Source organism: Chelonia mydas, chromosome 1 (assembly GCF_015237465.2).
Source record: "Chelonia mydas isolate rCheMyd1 chromosome 1, rCheMyd1.pri.v2, whole genome shotgun sequence".
Classification (NCBI taxonomy): domain Eukaryota; kingdom Metazoa; phylum Chordata; order Testudines; family Cheloniidae; genus Chelonia; species Chelonia mydas.
In genome coordinates this window covers 83,672,478-83,692,054 of record NC_057849.1, presented here as the reverse complement: position 1 = coordinate 83,692,054, position 19,577 = coordinate 83,672,478, and the positions used below count along the sequence as shown (strand labels likewise).

The 19,577-nt window shown below is 42.6% G+C and overlaps 1 long non-coding RNA gene across 1 annotated transcript; it reads right to left on the bottom strand.

Annotated features, from left to right (window-relative positions):
- Positions 1-13,227: 13,227 nt before the first annotated feature.
- On the bottom strand, positions 13,228-19,296 carry LOC122462067. Its single transcript, XR_006284408.1, has 3 exons — positions 19,162-19,296; positions 13,481-13,623; positions 13,228-13,322 (listed from the first exon to the last, which is right to left on the bottom strand). It is a non-coding gene; the product is annotated as an uncharacterized LOC122462067 (long non-coding RNA).
- Between the last annotated feature and the right edge of the window lie 281 nt (positions 19,297-19,577).

The window sequence follows — 19,577 nt, the reverse complement described above, 5'->3', positions numbered from 1 at the left end:
TTCTAAATGGAAAAGCACCAGGTTAAAGATGGATTCCAGTTCAGGTGACATCATCATATGTCACTGTAAGACTTCACTACCCACTTGCCAGCACACAAGTATACAGGAAGACTTACAAGTAAGCAGAGCCATTTACAACCAATTGTCCTGATTAATGGGAGCCATCAAGATTCCAAGCCACCATTAATGGCCCACACTTTGCATAATTATGATAGGACCTCAGAGTTATGCTACATATTTATAGTTTCCGATACAAGAATGATACATTCTTTATTCAAATAGAATGAAATTCTGCATTCAAATAGGATGAACACACTCAGTAGATTATAAGCTTTATAATGATACCTTACAAGAGACCTTTTGCATAAAGCATATTCCAGTTACATGATATTCACACTCATTAGCATATTTTCATAACATATGGAGTGCACCGTCACGGGGGGACCCGATAACGGTCTTCCAAAAAAAAGCAAAGGGCAGGGGAAGGAGACAGAACACTCAAAGTCTTAGTTCCATGAGTTTTTTTATTTAGTTTTGTTATCTAAATCTTTCCCGTGAGGTTACCTTAGGAGAGGATTAGCTAGATGTAAAGAGAAAGGAAGCGAGGGATATGACATTAAATTTATTTGAGCATAAGCTTTCGTGAGCTACAGATCACTTCATCGGATGCATCATGTGACTCCAAACTCCAACCTGTGCCTGTAATTTTCCACAAACTGAGACAGTGAGGTTTCCCTCCACATGGCAGAAACTATAAAAGGCCCTGGAAACACTTCCATTTTGCGTCTTTCCTGCTCCTGCCTCTGGACTATGATTTGGGAGCAACCAGAGACTTAGCAAGCCAGCAGTTTATTCCATCACTGCTTCAAGCCTGATCTGAGAACCTTTCAATTATTGTATGTATCTGATTCCTTTAGCTAATTTTAACTCAACTCTTTCTTTTCTCTTATAAATCTTTAGATATTAGATCAGTGGTGGGCAGCATGTGGCTTGTCAGGGTAATCCACCGGCAGGCTGCCAGACAGCTTGTTTACATTTGAATTAACCATTACATTGGATTAACCATTCCCGGCCAATGGGAGCTGCAGAAAGCGGTACAGACTGCAGGGACGTGCTGGCCACTGCTTCCCACAGCTCCTATTGGCCAGGAGCAGCAAACTGCGGCCACTGGGAGCTGTGGGCGGTCATGCAAATGTAAACCAACTGTCTGGTGGCCTGCCAATGGATTACTCTGATGGGCTGCATATGGCCCGCAGTCAGTAGATTGCCCACCACTGTATTAGATATTAAAGGATTGGCAACAGTGTGATTACTGGGTAAGATCTGAGTTATGTATTGACCTTGGTATCTGGCTAATCCTTTGGGATGAGAACAATCCTTTGATAAATTGGTTTTACATAACCACTCATCATTAAGTCTAGTGTCTGGGTGCTGAATTCAGGACGGGAATACCTAAGGAGGCTATATTTCTGACTTCTTGTTAGCCAGTGTGGTGAGACAGAAGTTTACTTTTGTTGATGGATTCATTTTATGGAAGAATAACCACCTGTTTTGGGGTGTGCCTGCCCTATTTCTCCGCAGCTTGTCCTGAATTTGGTATTCTCAGTTGTGACCCACTGAGGCAAGGTGACCAGGTGTCAGGAAGAGGAGGCAATTCATCAGCACAGGAGAAAGCCTATCCCAAATAAAAATTAGAAAATACTCTAATGCTGGCTTCATTCTCTGACTGACTCCTCCCTTCAGTTTCTTTCCCAAAGTCCACATGCCTGGAGAGGAAGGGAGAAGCCACATGTTTCCTAGTGTCCCAGAGAGTGGGGATCCCCTACACAGTTCTGGGTGATACTGAGCAGTGGGGTGGCCTCTACTGCAGCACTGCCCTCTTCCTCCTCAGTACTTCTCCGTCACTCATAGGATTCTGATGTACACCATCAACTGAGTTTACTGCCACTTGAGCTGCTGAATGACATTTGTTAATTTCTTTTCACTACCTCCCCATGTTACCATACTCACCTCCCTGATTTCTCTTTTGCTGCTCTCTTCTTGCCCACAAACCTGACTCTAGACCACCACTCACTTCCAGCTCCTGGCTCTTTTTTTGTACCGCTTCTAGTCTCTACTTCTTTACCTTTTTCTTGCACCTAACGCCTCATTCCCTTAGTAACTCCCTCACTCTCATCACCTCAAACAAACCTTAAGTAGTCTGTAAATAGACCCATGGCCTGAAGTGCTAGAGCGTAAGGAGCTCTCTACTCCCATATCTTTGTGAAGAGGAGTAAGAACAGCCAGTTAACTCTGAAGGTGTGCTCATAAGTCCATTGAGATACTTGTTTTCATAAAGGTTATTTGTAACCATTGAATTCAACTTTTCATTCTTTGCCTAATTTCTAATAGTTATACACATAAAAGCAAGCTAATTTTACTATGAAAGAACAATATGAGAAGCAATGCCATTAACTCCTGGGGTACTTTTGTTTTAATATAAAAATTCCAATCTTGCCTAATGGGTTCTGCATGGCCACAAATCTAGCTTGAAAACTGAATTTAAAATAGCAAGGCCTTAGTTCAAATATATGCTGACCACAAGCTTACTTTAAGAAGATTTTGCTTGTAATATTATTTAGGCCTTTACCCTTGAAGACTGGATAGATTTCAATTGCATTAAAACTTTTGTCATTAATATTTAACTGAGCAGGTTGACCAGTTCTCTTTAGCCTTTACAGAGTTGCTGGAAAACCAAAAGGTACAATTAGTTCTCAATTAAAACATAGCAGAAAGGTTGAGTTTCTTGTTAAAAATCTTCTGAACTTAGTTAATCAACTCTGGTCACCCAGAACGTTCGTTACAACTACTCATTTTCCTTTGGGACAAGTGCACACCATGCAATTAAGCACACATTTAATGTTTTTTTTATCTTCCCATGGGAGAGAAATTTTACAAACTGTAAGGGACTTTAGATGATAGAGAACCAATCTTCCATTTCACCCCCAGACAGAGAAGGGAAATGCCTCCCTCCCCACACAAATTTTAGGTGAAAGGAAACATATCTGAGGACCTGAGTGGAGGTGGGGACAGGGGGTGGGCTTGACTACTCCAGAGCCTTCCCTCTACTGAGAGCACATGTGGAGATTGTGACCGGGCAGGGAGAGGGATCAGGGGAAGTAGTATTTTTTTCTGCCTAGTGCTTTTCCCTACTGTCATCGGCTAACCCAGGGATTGGCAACCTTTGGCATGCGGCCCATCAGGGAAAGCCCCTGGTGGGCTGGGCCAGTTTGTTTACCGGCCACATCCACAGGTTCGGCCAATTGCGGCTCCCACTGGCTGCGGTTTGCTGTCCCATGCCAATGGGGGCTGCAGGAAGCAGCACGGGCCAAGGGATGTGCTGGCCGCCCTTCCTGTGGCCCCCATTGGCCTGGGATGGTGAACCATGGCCAGTGGGAGCTGCGATCAGCCAAACCCTACAGATGTGGCAGGTAAGCAAACTGGCCCAGCCTGCCAGGGGCTTTCCCTGATGGGCTGCGTGCCAAAGGTTGCCAATCCCTGGGCTAGACTGTGGTGGGGGGAAGGAGAGTTTAATGTCTCTTGTGCCCTCTCCTTCCCTTAGAGCCACCATTCTGCTGTGATTTCTGCCCTGTAATGGAGCTTTAGTTTTGTGATGAATGTGGGAGTACACAATGGTGGTTGTGTATCTGTACTACAAAATGGGTAGTATGTATAAGATTTCTGAAATTGGAAACATTCCCCCACACTCAAAATACCAATGATCACAAATCAGTAAGGCTCAGTGCATCTAACTGCCAAACAATGGAGCCACTATGACAGGAGCATTCTCCTTGATGGCCTGACTGGCCAGCTGGGAGAAAACAGCCTGAGACAAAAATAAGACTTCACACCTGGGCCCCATAACAAAAGCCATTGAGCAATATGGTAACTGTGGTCAGGCACACACAGGGAGGGTGGGACACTGGGAAAATTTAGTTCCCTTGACTGGTAGGAACAGACTGGGGAAAGAGAAGGGTGTCACTCTGCAGAAGGCAAAAGGAGACTAGGCTGATCAAGAATACCTTTTCCAGTTCTGGAAAACTATTTCTTTCCTGATCATCCAAGGACAGCAGGCTAACCAGCTGTGTCTTTTTCAGCTCACTATTCAGTTTCCTTTCTGTGCCCAAGTCCACATCTTTCTGGAATTGTTCATAACTCATTTTTCCTGTCTTTCTAGTCTTTTCCCCAAAAGAATATTGGAAAGTAAACAATTTTCCTCTCCCTTTTCCCATCTACAATACTTTTTTCCTGTTATTGTCAGTTGGAAATTCACCACTGTCACAATTCCACACCCTGCCAGAAAATGTCACAATTCCAGATCTGATTGCACCTCTGACCCCTTCTTGGTTTCTCTGAATATGCAACCTCAGGTGTCAGTCAGGCCTCATGTCCTTCCCTATCTGGGGGTGGAATTTCAGTTCTACCACTCTTAGACCAGGATCTGAGTGCAAACCTCATTTCTCTCAGCTGCTTATCATGGAGTTCTGACTAAACATCGTCAGGAGCCTGTGACCAGTGACATGCAGTGACAAAAGCCTTTGTTAAAACAAGCAGGTTTATTTAGCAAATGGAACAAAGTATTAGAGAAAGTGAGTTTGAAACAAACAGCCTAGAAGTATGTTTAGACATCTAATCCTATGCTTCACTACAAGCTAGGTTAGATGGTCTTCCCCCCCTCAGTTACAGGAAGAGCCAAGCTAATGTACCTTTATTTAGGAAGCCAAGAAGCTCTTGGGGCTCAGCCTGGTCTCTGCCCTTCAGTGTCTCCCCACCCCAGTCTGCCCCTCTACCCCCCAGAATGGAAACTTCCTTTCTTCAGATGGCCAGGACATCTAGCAGAATTCCTCCATGAGACCTGCTCCATTTTTGGCAGTTACACAAACAATTGAAAATGAATAGGTCTATCGAGCAAGGAAAGGATAACCTGCCTGCTCCCACCACCTCCCCTCCCAGAAGGATCTGGGGAGGCAGTTTTCTTTAATAAGAGTCCAAGAAACATGTATGAAAGTTTGTCTCATCACCATTTGGGTGCTGTTCTGGGGGTGAAGGATCCCAAAAATAAATAAATGGATTTCTGCAATCACTAACAGAGTCCCAGAAATCTGTCCTAGAACATAGCTCTTATCTCAGACGTGGGTGGAATTCATTCACAGAATCTTATCCGCTTGCAGATGCCAAGGTTATCTTCCTTGTAGCTTCTTAGAGCTAGTCCCCTTCCTCATAGGAGAGCTGAAGTATGGGAATCAATTAAGGTTCATACCCTGTGGCAGGTGTCTCTGGTTGGCTCCTTTAGCAAGCCAGCTCCTGGCTTCGAGTTTGCAGGGCAGCTCTTTCCTTTGACATAACTGGTGTTATGTATGTAGGGGAGAGTCTGTATCCAGCTAGGGGAACCAGTCTAGGACATGACAAGATTTCTGTATGTGGACTTAAACATAAGATTCTTGTATGTAATGGGCACTGATGTGGATAGGATGCTGGACTAGATGGACTAATGCTGGATCTAGTCCACTATTCCTATGCCATGTTCCTTGGGTGAGTGCTGATTCCCTAACTTACAAAAATAAATCAGTAAAAACTATGATAAAGCACTTTTTCCTACTAAGAATTGTGTGGGTGGACTTGTAAGAATACTGAGTGATGAAATATACAACCAAAGAAGCAAAACAGAAGTATTAAAATGTCAGAACAAACTCTTGTTAGGCATACTGACTGCATGACATACAAATAAAAAGGCCTTTAGTAGGACGGAATTAAGTCAGGACTCTTGGTACCAATTCCTACTTTGCTGACAACATCCTATGTTATCTTAGTCAAGTTACTTAACCTAAAACCTACTGTCCATCTGAGTTTACTTAACTATAAGCCCCATCCCTTGATATTCTGACACGATCATGGTGCAAGTGCTTATCTTGCTGTTTCCTTTGCTTTCTGGTGGCTTCTCTATATCTGTTGTCTGGCTGCCTTGGGGTGTGTCTGAGCAGAAACACATAGGTGCCAACTCTGTGGGTGATCAGGAGCTCAAGCGCCCACAGAGAAAAAAATAGTGAGTGCTCAGAACCCACAGGGCTGCTGCTCTTTGGCCCTGGGGCTAGCTGCCAATCAGCTGTTCAGCAACTGGTCCTAAGCTCCCAGCAGCTCTTCAGTAGCTGCCTGCTGATCAGCTGTTGAGTGGGGCTGCCCTGCCACTTGCTCCTGTCTGCCGCCACCCCACTCCATTCACTGCCCAAAAGGGGGCAGAAAGGAGCCGGTGTGGGGGGGTACTCTGACAAGGAGATCTTGGGGGAAGGAGCAGAGTGGGGGCAGTAAGAGGGAGTAGGGGTGAGGCCCTAGGGGTGGAATGGTGTCACAGCATTAGGTGAGGGGTCACAACCGGTGTGTGGTACCCACACGGCAAAACAAAAAGTCAGTGCACACACCCCTCCAAAGAAACCATACCCAACCATCTGCATTGTGCTCAACACCTAGCACCCACATAGCTTAACTTCTGACCAGTATAGCATGTAGCCTGTGTTTTGGACAGTGGTTCCTATTGTTTCAGCTATCAGACTTCAAAAATAAGTGTAATTGCTTCTTACATTTATCCTGAATGAAAGGCAGCTGTCCATGCCCACTGGCTTCAATTAGGTTTCATGCAATCTCCATCATAGCAGTAATATTTGGTCAGATCTTCAGCTAAAACAAACAGATGTAGCTTCACAGAAATCATTGAGGTACTCGTCCACAGTACCTACCTCAGAAGAACATTGTACTAGATGGACTAATGCTGGGTCTAGTCCACTATTCCTATGCCCCTATGTTCCTCAATTTTATATTTACAAAGCACCATGTATTCCTTAAATGAAAGGCCATATGTAAGTGCAACATATATTACTACAGTCAATTTGAAGAAGTCTGGAGAAATTGGAGGAAGATTATCTACAGTTATGATTACAGCTGGTTGATTTTTTGTTTTTTATTCAGAGTAACAAAAAAAGTCCCTTTTGCAAAACCAAAATTTTCCATAAGAAAATTTCAGTTTAGCAGAATTTTCTTTTTTTTTAAAATCAGGAAAATTGAAATGGCAGCTCCCTGGCTTCCTGCCTAGCAGGCTCTTGTTAATTTTACAGGCTCAGTTTCACTTTCTCCCAGTGAAAAAGACAAAAGCTTTACCAGAGCTGTCAGAGAATGGAAAGGAGCAGCCCTGATATCTGCCTCTTCAGGAGCTGAACTGGAAGGCTCTTGTCAGTTTCACTATTCTTTCAGGTGGACAACTGGAAACTGAAAAATTATATTTTGATTCTGCTAAAATGGGATTTTTCTATGAACACTGCTCCTGCAAAACAATTCACAATGTTGATGTTTCATCCTGCTTGAAATGATTCCCCCCCGAAATGTATCACAGGAAGGGGTTTCCATTTCCAGCCAGCCAATTATGACCCCTTTGCCCCCCTCTGGTGACAGACACAAAGGGGCCATAATCTGGCCACAAATGCCCAGCAAAGAATTCCCCTCCAGGAGCAACTGTGCTGCCGACTGTTGCTGCACAAGTGGTTCTACCTGATGCGACATAGGAACACATGTTGGGAGTTAGAGGGTGCATACACCTGAGAGGGAAAGGGAATGGGCACGACCAAGCAGACTGCAGCTCTGGCAATCACCCACTGTGCAAGGGTCTAAATGGTCTTGGCAACTAGTGGCACAATTTAGAGCAGCCCAATACCTGATCTAAGTTAGGTCAGCCCACAGGATTCAGGGAGCTGTAAATGTAGCAGGATGGACACTAGCCACTGAAATTTGTATGAAGCCAAATGCCTTTGAAGGCTTTGTTAGAGGGCTTTCCCTTCAGTCCCTCCCCTGGTTCTTGTCACACAGACAGAAAGCAGAAGACCAGAAGTCTGAAGTGCAGGCAATGTGATGTTTATTGGGATTCTTTTCCAGCAAGTGTGTCCCTAACTCTGATGCTGCAGAGCCTTGTTTCTCATTGTCCTGTTCTCCCCCTCCCTAGCAGGCATAATTTTACCTGAAATGCATGCTCACAGTCCCACCCCTTACAATGTATGGTCAAGTTCCATTTTGGGGGGGTCATGAGTCTGGGGTTAGGAGTGAGGTTGTGCTGTGGTCAGGGACAGCCATTTCTTTGGCCTTTTAATATTTTATACCTTCCCCCCAACCCTTGCCTAGAGATAGGAGCTGAGGCAGTCTTCAAGTGTTCACTTGTATATTTTACTCCTACCACGCCCAGTAACACTTTAACTGTTCTTATCTGTTCCCATTATACTAATAAACCCATGTGGCTAGGCAGAAGCAACATACAGTGTCCTTTGTCTGCATATTAGCAAGGATCCTTTTATTCACACATAAAAGAATATAAATGTATCAAGAATCAAACGGACAAACAAGACCCAAAATTCTATCTCAGGCAAAGATACAAGCCTGACTCCTATATTGTCATTAACACTCCTAAGAGGATTGTCCATGCCTTTTAAAATAAGGAGTGTAGAAACTGGTAAACTTAGTTTGGGTGTAAATGCAGCTTACTACATATGCTCTTATGCTAATGGACTTTTTAAAATCCTCCTCCTGGTGATCAAGCATAGTGGTTTAAAACAACTGGGATGCCATATCCAAGACATGATACATTTTAACTTGATTAGCTTTTTATGGAGTATTGATACGCTGACCCTCTGTATGTTGGGACTGCCTCTGTCTAGTGCCTAACCTGTGTTGCAATTATTGTTTCACATTGTGAGGTCTCTTTGATCTCTGGGGAAGTAAAATGTTTTCTGGTTTTTGCTTTGTTTTTTTGTTTTGTTTTCTTGCCAGCTCATGTTTCTAGCTGCATTGCTTCTGCAGGTGGCAGAGAGCAACTCTGCAAACCTCACAAAACACTGAAAGTATAATTTTCTTTCAAAATCTATAGCTGACACTGCTTTCTAAAGCCTTTGCCTCAGATAATCATTTAAGCAAAATATTTTGGACTAAAATATACTGAGCAGACAAAGCCATTTTCCTCAAAAACCTACCAATAGAACTAACGAGCAGGGATGTTTGAACCAATTTGAGCAAAACAACCAGCTTGACAATGGCACATTTACCAACTTCAGCATAAATGGGGAGGAGAGGGAGCTACTGAACTTGAAGTGATGTGGCTGGAAATATGAGCTAGTTAAATACGAAGGGACTACTCCCATCCCACAGCAATCATGATGAAAACATGATTTGTTGTCAGTTTCCCAACATTGCAGAAACTAGTCTCTCTGCCACATTCCTCTTTTGGCCCTAATTTTGTAGTCTGAACTCAGTCAAAACTCACTAACTTTAAGAACCAGATCTTGCAGTATTTATTCTACTTTCAAGTCTAACTATAATTATTCCATTTCCAATGGAAATGCCACTGCAGGTAATATTAAAGTTACACCAACCAGCTAAAGGGGTGGCCAGATTCATTTTGGGTGCATGGTGATGCTCTAACAATGTAAAGGAGCCCTATATCTGGTTTAACTAGCCCAATAAATTGGGTGTATGCCCATATTGGATTTCTAGAACAATGCAAGGCAGCCGTAATCTACTAGCGTATCTGGCCCCCAAAATTCAGTTAGAGTTAAAATTCCTGCTTTAATTCAGATAAATGTCTTATCAATAATACTGAGTGTAAAACAGATTGCTTGGCTTATCTCCTTGGCATTGGCAAACAAAAGTACATCTCATTGTTGAGAGTAAGGTGCTCACTGGAAAATAGTCAATTTGGGCATCAAAAGCTTAACTTTGAATATACTGGTTGCTGTCAGTTTGCATGTCAGCCTTAAAACTATTTAAATATAGGTGAGGTTATATTTTATTTATAAAATATACTGATCAGAGTAGCTCAGGCTGACAAATATCTGCCAACATAGTTCGCACTACAGGTAAGTGAAAAGATCAAGGCAAAATGTTACTAACTAAATATGAAAGGGAATAGTTAAAAGATTGGATCCTGTTTTGCAAGCTAGAAAAGACACTAAAATGACTTCCCTCAGATTTAGGAACATGAAGTGTTCTTATCATTGATCCAAGGATTTTTTTTAAAAGAGGAACAAAGTTAAAACATGTAGAAGCTGATCTGAAATGTTAATTGATGAAGAATGCTGAGAAGCATGCTATTAGTATAGCAGTTAAATGTTTTAGAAAGTATGATTCACTGGTTTTATGTTTCAAACTTTTAAAACATTATATAAATCACTTTTAAAATAACTTGTAACATTCATTAAAATCAAATTAGCACTGGGATTTTGAAATCACATTTGCAGAAGGGATCCAGTATCACTTTGAAAGTTGCCTACTATTAATTTAGTAATTATTGTACTTTGGTTAAAATGGCACGTAATGACTCCAAAGTGACAGGTAAAGGGAAAGTGAGCTATAGAATTTAGCTCTGGGGGCAAGAAATGTTAATGACTTGAGGCAAAGGGGAAGCTGCTGTCGGGAACCACGTTTTTAAAAAAAGCAGCAAAATGCGTATTAATTTAAAGGCATTTAAATTCAAGTCCAGAGGTGCTAACACATTCCATTAAGTCACCAGCTTCCAACAAAATGTGAATTTCTCTTTAAGATAACTTAGGAAAGCTTTGTTGGCCTACAAATGTATTTTACATAGTGTATCATTAAATACTGACATTAATTCCATGGTACACAAAAATAGGTTCCATGGAGAAAATGTCCTGAGAGGCTGTTCTCATCTAAAGAGGAAACTTTATGGTTACAGTTGTCTTTATTTCCCTGTATTCTGACAGCAAGCACTTATGAAACATCTGTAGTAAAACTGGCCAGTGAACAAAGATATTGTGAACTATATTTTTATTTACTTACTAGTACCTTAAGTTGTAGGTCTGTTACAGTTGTTATCTCAGCACTTTTTAGAAATATACAAAGGCAGTCTCCAAAACATTGACTCCATAGGAGGAAACTTTAAAGTTCTATTTTACATGTATTATTCACTTCTTATCCCATTTTCCACCCTTGTAAGTATTGTTTTGTCTTTTAAGGCTGATCCAAACCCAATGGAAGCCAATAGAAGTATTTCCAGTAACTTCATGGGCTTTGGATCAAACACCTAATTTGCAACAAAATTCTCAGAGCTTCCTGTTCAATACAAAACCAGATATAATTGTCTAACTAGGAATCAACCACTACTCTTTTCCCTTCAGGGACATCATCCAAGCGAAGCCAACAGAACAACTCTACATGCTTAACTTTAAACATGTAATTAAGTTTCTTGCTGAATCAGGGTCCAGATGAACAATAGGCCTGTTCTATCTCCCATTAACATCAATTGGAGTTTTATCATTGATTTCAGTGGGAGCATGATCAGGCCCCACAGTTAAAGGTTTTTTTGTTGTTGTTTAAGCTCAGATCTTCTCCTTTATCTACATAAGGCATTTCCAAAAAAATACTGCCACCTTGCCTGCTTTAAATTATGCTGGCTCTAGTGGTCTGACAGCCATGCACTCTGCCTCCTGCCATGTATTCCTGCCCATGTTTGAGTACTCCTGCCCTTGTGCAGAAAGTATGGAAAATGGACAGCAAGCCATGAAAGGCAGCCAAGGTACAATTTTTCAGGATGGGAGTGTGGATGGTTAGGAAGATTGGGAGAAAACCTTAATTTGTGTGAGAAGAACACAGACTTTGGAGATGGGGAACCATGGATGGAGAAAATAGGGACAGTGTTCTGGGAGGTTGTGGCTCATGTTCACTTAGTGTCTAGGGAAACATGGGTCCTATGCGAATATATAATTCCTATCGGACCTTGGCCATCACTGGTAGGAACTTGGGGAGCTTAACTTTAAACTACACAGATCATCAATTTATATAAAAATGCAGCTGCAAGTATGAAGACAAGGAACACATTTAAAGATCATGAAGACTACTTCACAATGCCTAATAAATATTTATTTTCAAAATCCCATTTAAAATTTTCTTAGTGAATTATTTTTTGGAATATGCAAATTTGGCATACTAATGCTGTAATTTAATTATACAGTTAGTATAATGAAACTACTTGAGTTAAGGGAACCATATTTATGACAAATACTGTAAAGGAATAGTGTTATCTGCGTGAACCACAGAGCTTAAATATTTCTGTTCAGCATTTCAAATTGCCAGCATCATCTTTCAGTACAATTTTCTCTAGGATTACAGCTTTACTAGGCTCACTATTATTATTATTATTACTATCATGTGTGCTGGAGGGGGCTACTCTGATTTCTATTTTGATGTTATTCCCCACAGCCTCACCATCAGGAACCATATCCACCTGTAGATCTTACTGTCTAATAATCTTTCATTTCAGTCTATGTGATCATTGTAGTGGTGCAGACTCACCTCTGCAGTGCCTCCTTCTGGTCGTGCTGGGAATTAGCTCTCTTGGACCACCAGGGCATCTTTTACTAGCGATGCCTCACTTGCTGTTGCTTCTACTTCCTCCACCATATCCACCATCTGGACCAGTGTTGCTCCCAGACTGTGACATCCTCTTTTGGACATGGCCCTCTGGCTGTACCCCAGCCTGCTGTCTCTCCCCTTTTGGGGGACAGGCGGTCCTCAGTCCTTCCACATGCCTCAGTGGCCAACTACAGTCTGGATTTAGGCCACTCTCCTCAATGGCAAGTAGGGGTTAAGGGTGGGGACCCAGGCTGATCTGCTACTCTGGGTCCCAGCCCAGAGACCCTATAGCTGGCAGCCACTTACTGCCCCTCCTCCTATTCCTGCTGCCTATTTTCCCTGCACCATTTCCCCCATAGCCCTAGCACCTTCAGTGCCCTTTCTTCAGGGCTTCAGTCTGGCCATAGTCAGCCAGAAGCTCCCCCATTGCTCTTCTATCCTGCCCAGCACTGCCTCTTTACCCATCAGGAAGAGACTTCCCCTGGCTCTGCTGAGCAGCCCTTTATATATGGGCTGCTCCAGAAAGCCTTCTCCTGATTGGCTGGGTTCTGCACAGCCTCTCCAAGGCTGGCTTAACCATTCTCCAGCCTGCATGGGGCAGCTGCCCCACCACAATCTACAAACAAGAGATGATTCTGAAAGGGGTTAGGTGCACTTCATGCATCTGCCATAGTGGAATCTTTAAGGAGAATTGGTGCAATGTGCATTTGGAGAGAGACTGCTGTGTCAATCTCAAACATTCCAAAATCATGAGTCAGACCCCCTAAAATCATGAGATTTGCTTCAAGATCAGAAATTTTAAAAATATACTTTTATAACAGGTGGGATGGGCCAGACACAAGGCAGGGGGAAGTGAAATTCATATCCAGGAAAAATGTCTTGGTCACCTATGAAGGAAACATGAAAAATAGAGAAAGAAGCAGGTTGAGAAATGGGTGCTGACAGAAGGAGACAGAAAAAAAATCAAGAAAAAGCAGATGCAGGTGGGGAAATAACTGTCCAAAAAACTTTCCTTCTCACCTTTCAAAGATACCTAAACACTCACCTCTATGCCTCATCTCTTTTTCTGAGAATTTCTCATCTATAACTTCAGTCCCTCATTTTCCTTCCTCTTCCACCACCTTCTCCCTGTTATTCATTTTCTCTTCTTCCTACTGTACCTCTTCCTGCTTCTTTCTTCCTTTTTGCCTGAGAGCAGACCAACTGTTAGGCTATAGATATTCAGGCCTGTCTGTAAAGGTCTATATGCTAAGAATTTAGATGTATTCTTATCACTTAGCTAGTTATAGAGGTATAAAAGAATCACTGTCTGCCGGTGTAAGAGCCTTCTCTTACTGTGACAGTCTGAGGCCCTGTGCTTAGGCTAAGATCTTTGGCTAAGCAGCAGAGGCAGCCATAAGCTGGGAAGCGTACGGTCACATCCTCACATTCCAGCCTAGCCACATTGAAATAAGGTGCTATTGGGCTGTTAGGAATACAGTCTTGTCCTGATAATGCCTATCGCCTCCAGAGAAAGGGAAGTGCCTAGAAGATGTAAAAGGAAACTTAGTTTGATAGCATCCTGTCTGGCAAGAACTCACTTATCAATAGCTGGGATGTGAAATCCTTACTTCTGTGTTTGTTCTATCACTGTAGTCCCCATTTCCCTATTGTTTGTCTGTATAATCTGTCTGGTTCTGAGATTGTTTCTGTCTGCTGTATAATTACTTTTGCTGGGTGTAAGCTAATTAAGAAGGTGGCATATCATTGGTTACATAATCATGTTACAATGTGTTAGGATTGGTTAGTTAAATTTCAGGAAAATGATTGGTTAAAGTATAGCTAAGCAAAACTCAAGTTTTACTATATAGTCTGCAGTCAGGCAGTGAATGAGTGGGTGTGTGGGGGGAAATGGGAAAAGGGAATGAGGGTGGGAAATGGGAACAGGGACAGAGGTAAGCCTCTGTGGTGTCAGAGCTGGGAAGGGGGACACTAAGGAAGGAAACTGGAATCATGCTTGCTGGAAGTTCACCCCAATAAACAATTGAATTGTTTGCACCTTTGGACTTTGGGTATTGTTGCTCTCTGTTCATGCGAGAAGGACCAGGGAAGTAAGTGGGTGAAGGAATAAGCCCCCTAACACCAACCATTTTCTCATCTCCTGTTTCCCTTCCAAGGCAAGGTTCCTGTTCTCTTTAGCCTTGAGTGCCTCAGTATTCATGCCCCTAGCACACTTTTTTCTTCCTTCTTTTACCCATCTCCTGAGTCAAAATACTCCCTTCATGGCACCATCCCCAGGTCAAAGTTGATTTTCTTCAAACCCTAAATCCTTTCTTCCTCCTACCCCTACCTCTTCCCTGGGCCATTTGAACTGTGAGCTCAGCTTCCCATCCTTTCCCCACAAGTTCCTTTCCCAGATGTGTGTCAACAGCAGCACTGCAGGTTCTGAACACATTACACCTATTACAGTGTGTCTTTAACACAGTGGTTCTCAAAAATTTTTCTATTATTCCAGCTGGACATAATCTCTTGCAGTAGGATAGCAACTTACAGCACATTCATATTTTTCTACACCTCAACAGCCCAACACTATGGTATTTAATTTCAGAAAGGGGAACTATGCAAAAATGCAGAGGTTAGTTAAACAGAAATTAAAAGGTACAGTGACTAGAGTGAAATCCTTGCAAGCTGCATGGACACTTTTCAAAGACACCATAGAGGCTCAACTTAAATGTATACCCCAAATTAAAAAACAGTAAGAACTAAAAGAGCCACCATGGCTTAACCATGTTAAAAAAAAGCAGTGAGAAATAAAAAGGCATCTTTTAAAAAGTGGAAGTCAAATCCTAGCAAAGCAAATAGAAAGGAGCATAAACACTGTCAAATTAAATCTAAAAATGTAGTAAGAAAAGCCAAAAAGGAGTTTGAAGAACAGCTAACCACAAACTCAAAAAGGTAATAACAAAATGTTTCTTAAATACATCAGAAGCAGGAAGCCTGCTAAATGACCAGTGGGGCCTCTGGATGATCAAGATACAAAAGGAGCACTTAAAGACGATAAAGTCATCACAGAGAAACTAAATAAATTCTTTGTTTCAGTCTTCATGCCTGAGGATGTTAGGGAGATTCCCAAACCTGAGCCGTCTTTTGTAGGTGACAAATCTGAGGAACTGTCAGATTGAAGTGTCATAGAGGAGGTTTTGGAATTAATTGAGAAACTTAACCGTAACAAGTCACCAGGACCAGATGGTATTCACCCAAGAGTTCTGAAAGAACTCAAATGTGAAATTGTGTAACTATTGACTATGGTTTGTAACCTGTCTTTTAAATCAGCTACTGTACTCAATTGCTGGAAAATAGCTAATGTAACACCAATATTTAAGAAGGGCTCTAGAGGTGATCCTGGCAAATCAAGACTGATAAATATAACGTCAGTACTGGGCAAATTAGTTGAAACAATAGTAAAGAATAAAATTGTCCGACATAGAACATAAATTGTTGCGCAAAAGTCAACATTGTTTCTGTAAAGGGAGATCATGTCTTACTAATCTGTGAGTTCTTTGAGGGGGGGTCAACAAACATATTGACAAGGGGGATCCAGTGGACATAGTGTACTTAGATTTCCAGAACGCCTTTGACAAGGTCCCTTGCCAAAGGCTCTTATGTAAATTAAGTTGTATTAATTATGTAATCCTTTTATGGATTGAGAACTGGTTAAAAGACATGGAACAAAGGGTAGGAATCAATGGTAAATTTTCAGAGTTGAGAGGTGTTCCAAGGGTCAGTCCTACCTAGGGCCAATCCTATTCAACTTATAAGTGATCTGGACAAAGGGGTAAGCAGTGAGGTGGCAAAGTTTGCAGATGATACTAAACTGCTCAACATAGTTAAGACCAAAGCGGACTGAAGAACTTCAAAAAGATCTCACAAAACTGAGTGATTGGGCAACAAAATGACAAATGAAATTTAATGTGGATAAATGTAAAGTAATGCACATTGGAAAAAATAACCCCAACTATACATACAATATGATGGGGGCTAATTTAGCTACAGCTAATCAGGAGAAAGATCTTGGAGTCATCGTGGATAGTTCTCTGAAGACGTCCACGCAGTGTGCAGCGGCAGTCAAAAAAGCAAACAGGATGTTAGGAATCATTAAAAAAGGGATAGAGAATAAGATGGAGAATATCTTATTGCCCTTATATAAATCCATGGTATGCCCACACCTTGAATACTGCATACAGATGTGGTCCCCTCATCTAAAAAAGATATACTGGCATTAGAAAAGGTTCAAAAAAGGGCAACTAAAATTATTAGGGGTTTGGAACGGGTCCCATATGAGGAGAGATTAAAGAGGCCAGGACTTTTCAACTTGGAAAAGAGGAGACTAAGAGGGATATGATAGAAGTATATAAAATCATGAGTGGTGTGGAGAAAGTGAATAAGGAAAAGTTATTTACTTGTTCCCATAATATAAGAACTAGGGGCCACCAAATGAAATTGGGGGTAGCAGATTTAAAACAAATAAAAGGAAGTTCTTCACTCAGCACACAGTCAACCTGTGGAACTCCTTGCCTAAGGAGGTTGTGAAAGCTAGGACTTTAACACGGTTTAAAAGAGAACTGGATAAATTCATGGAGATTAAGTCCATTAATGGCTATTAGCCAGGATGGTAAGGAATGGTATCCCTAGCCTCTGTTTGTCAGAGGGTGGAGGTGGGGGCAGGAGAGAGATCACTTGATCATTACCTGTTAGGTTCACTCCCTCTGGGGCACCTGACATTGGCCACTGTCGGTAGACAGGATATTGGGCTGGATGGACCTTTGGTCTGACCCAGTATGGCCATTCTTATGCTCTCTAGCGTAGTGTTCTATTATGCTGCCATCCAGTAAGTAATTTATGCTGCTTCTTAAAGTAACTAACCTATTTTGTATGCAATGTTCTTTGAATTGGTGAATGGATGAAGTTGCTGTTCAGAAGTCCCAAGCACAAAAGCACTGTGGGTTGATCTCTGCTGTCATAGGCTATCTACGGTGATCTCTTTTAAAAACTCAGCATTTACTACACAGTGTTAATACCTGAGTTTCCACAGCTTATTCCTATGCTTAAAATTTAAAATACATTGCTAAGTAGATAACCGCTGGCAAATATTGACTTTTTAATGTGAATAACTGCATTTTCATGGACACAATAGAAAAGTGAAGTGGAAGCTGCAATTCTGGCAAATGAGTGGGTGGGCTGCTATTTAAGAGTGGGCTTATTTGCTCATTGACCACTGTTCAATGTGGATGAAGACAGAAAGTGGATTTGTCAAGTCACCCAGGAACAAAGGAGCTCATTGTGGAAGGCAACTTGAAAACAACAGTCTGAGCAGAAAGGAGCCAGACCTTTTTTGAACTGTGGTCATCAAAACAGGTTAATATTTGCTACTTAAGTCTGTGCCACCTTTTCATTCTTATTTCTCTTCAAGCTGGTGAAGGGGCTGTTCAATGAGTTAAAGCAGTCAGGTAGGAAGAGGTGAGAAACTCAGAGTCCTGGAAGGAAACAGGTAGTTCCAGAGGGAAGGCTGAAGGCACAAGAGAAGCAAAAAGGATTTGCAGGCTGGCGTCTTTGAGCTAGGGGTGAGGCTGGTGGAAACAGCAGTATTAGGGAGCTACCTACTGGCTCTAGCCAGAGAGCTGAAGCAGGCTGAAAATAGGGAAGTAGCAGAGGACCTTATTTGTTGGCATCTCCAGGGCTGGACTCAAAGGAACTGTGAGAGGGCCAAGGGGAGGGATAAGTTTATGGAGGAGAGGATATGATGGGATAGCCTAATTTTGGCAATTAATTGATCTTCGACTACTAGTGGTAGATATACCCAATGGCCTGTGATGGGATGTTAGATGGGGTGGGATCAGAGTTACTACAGAGAATTCTTTCCTGGGTGTCTGGCTGGTCTTGCCCATATGCTCAGGGTTTAGCTGATCGCCATATTTGGGGTCAGGAAGTAATTTTCCCCCAGGGCAGATTGGCAGAGGCTCTGGGGATTTTTCACCTTCCTCTGCAGCATGGGGCACAGACCACTTGCTGGAGGATTCTCTGCACCTTGAAGTCTTTAAACCACAATTTGAGGACTTCAATAGCTCAGACATAAGTTAGGGGTTTGTTATAGGAGTTGGTGGGTGAGATTCCATGGCCTGCATTGTGCAGGAGGTCAGACTAGATGATCATAAAGGTCCCTTCTGACCTTAAAGGGTATGATTCCTCTTGTAAAAAATATTTCCCAGCTATGAGGGTTCCTACGAGAAGGGTAGGGTTGCACTACAGTTGGAAGTACTGGGGTGGCCCTCCTGAGAAGAGGACTGAAAAGAAGCCCAGAGAGTATGATATAGCAGTTCTTCCAACAGAGAGGTTGGGGGTACCTGGTGGGAAGAGCATGGGGGTTTTTAAGAACTATGGTCAGTGTTGTACAGGGAATTAACTGTTTCATAGTTTTATTGGGGACCCATAACAGGGTCAGCACCCACCTCTTGCAAGCACCCCCTCCAGTTGGGTGTGTCCACTCTCTTTAAATCAGTCCATCCCTGCTATGGGGCCATATCCCCAGGGCTTCCTCCCTGGAGACCCATTTAGACTGTTTTAGTCCCAGTCTTCAGCTGGAACTCCTGACAGTTCAGTCCCCCTTCTGGGAGTTTACTGCTGTCCAGTTGTAGAACCTTCCCCAGTGGCCTATGGATGCAGCCTGGGCCCACCCACTACTCCACTTACCCTTAGCTGACGGATCTTCTAAGCTCAGGTCCAGTAGCAAGCCAAGAGCTCTCCTGTGCTTCCCCAGTCCCTACAAGCACTGGGCTGTCTGTTGTGTTGCAGTTCCCTCAGCCAACCACACCATCCATGCTGCTCTAGTGGGGAACTGACCTGTGTCTGGCTCTGTAGCTCCTTCTTATATGGTCCTCTTGGCCACTGATTGGCCGTTCCAGCAGCCCCTCTGATTGGTTGCTTCCTTGCAACCACTCTAGGCTGCTTGGAGAGGCTGCTCCTTTCCTGGGATGGGAGTGACAGGAGCCTGAGGCCTCCAGCAGGGGCTTTGAGCCTAGTCCACCCCATCACAGGACCATTTGAACATTTCGGTAATGACCCATGTTGATGGACTAGAGCATAAACTTGCACTGAGTTTTTGGGGA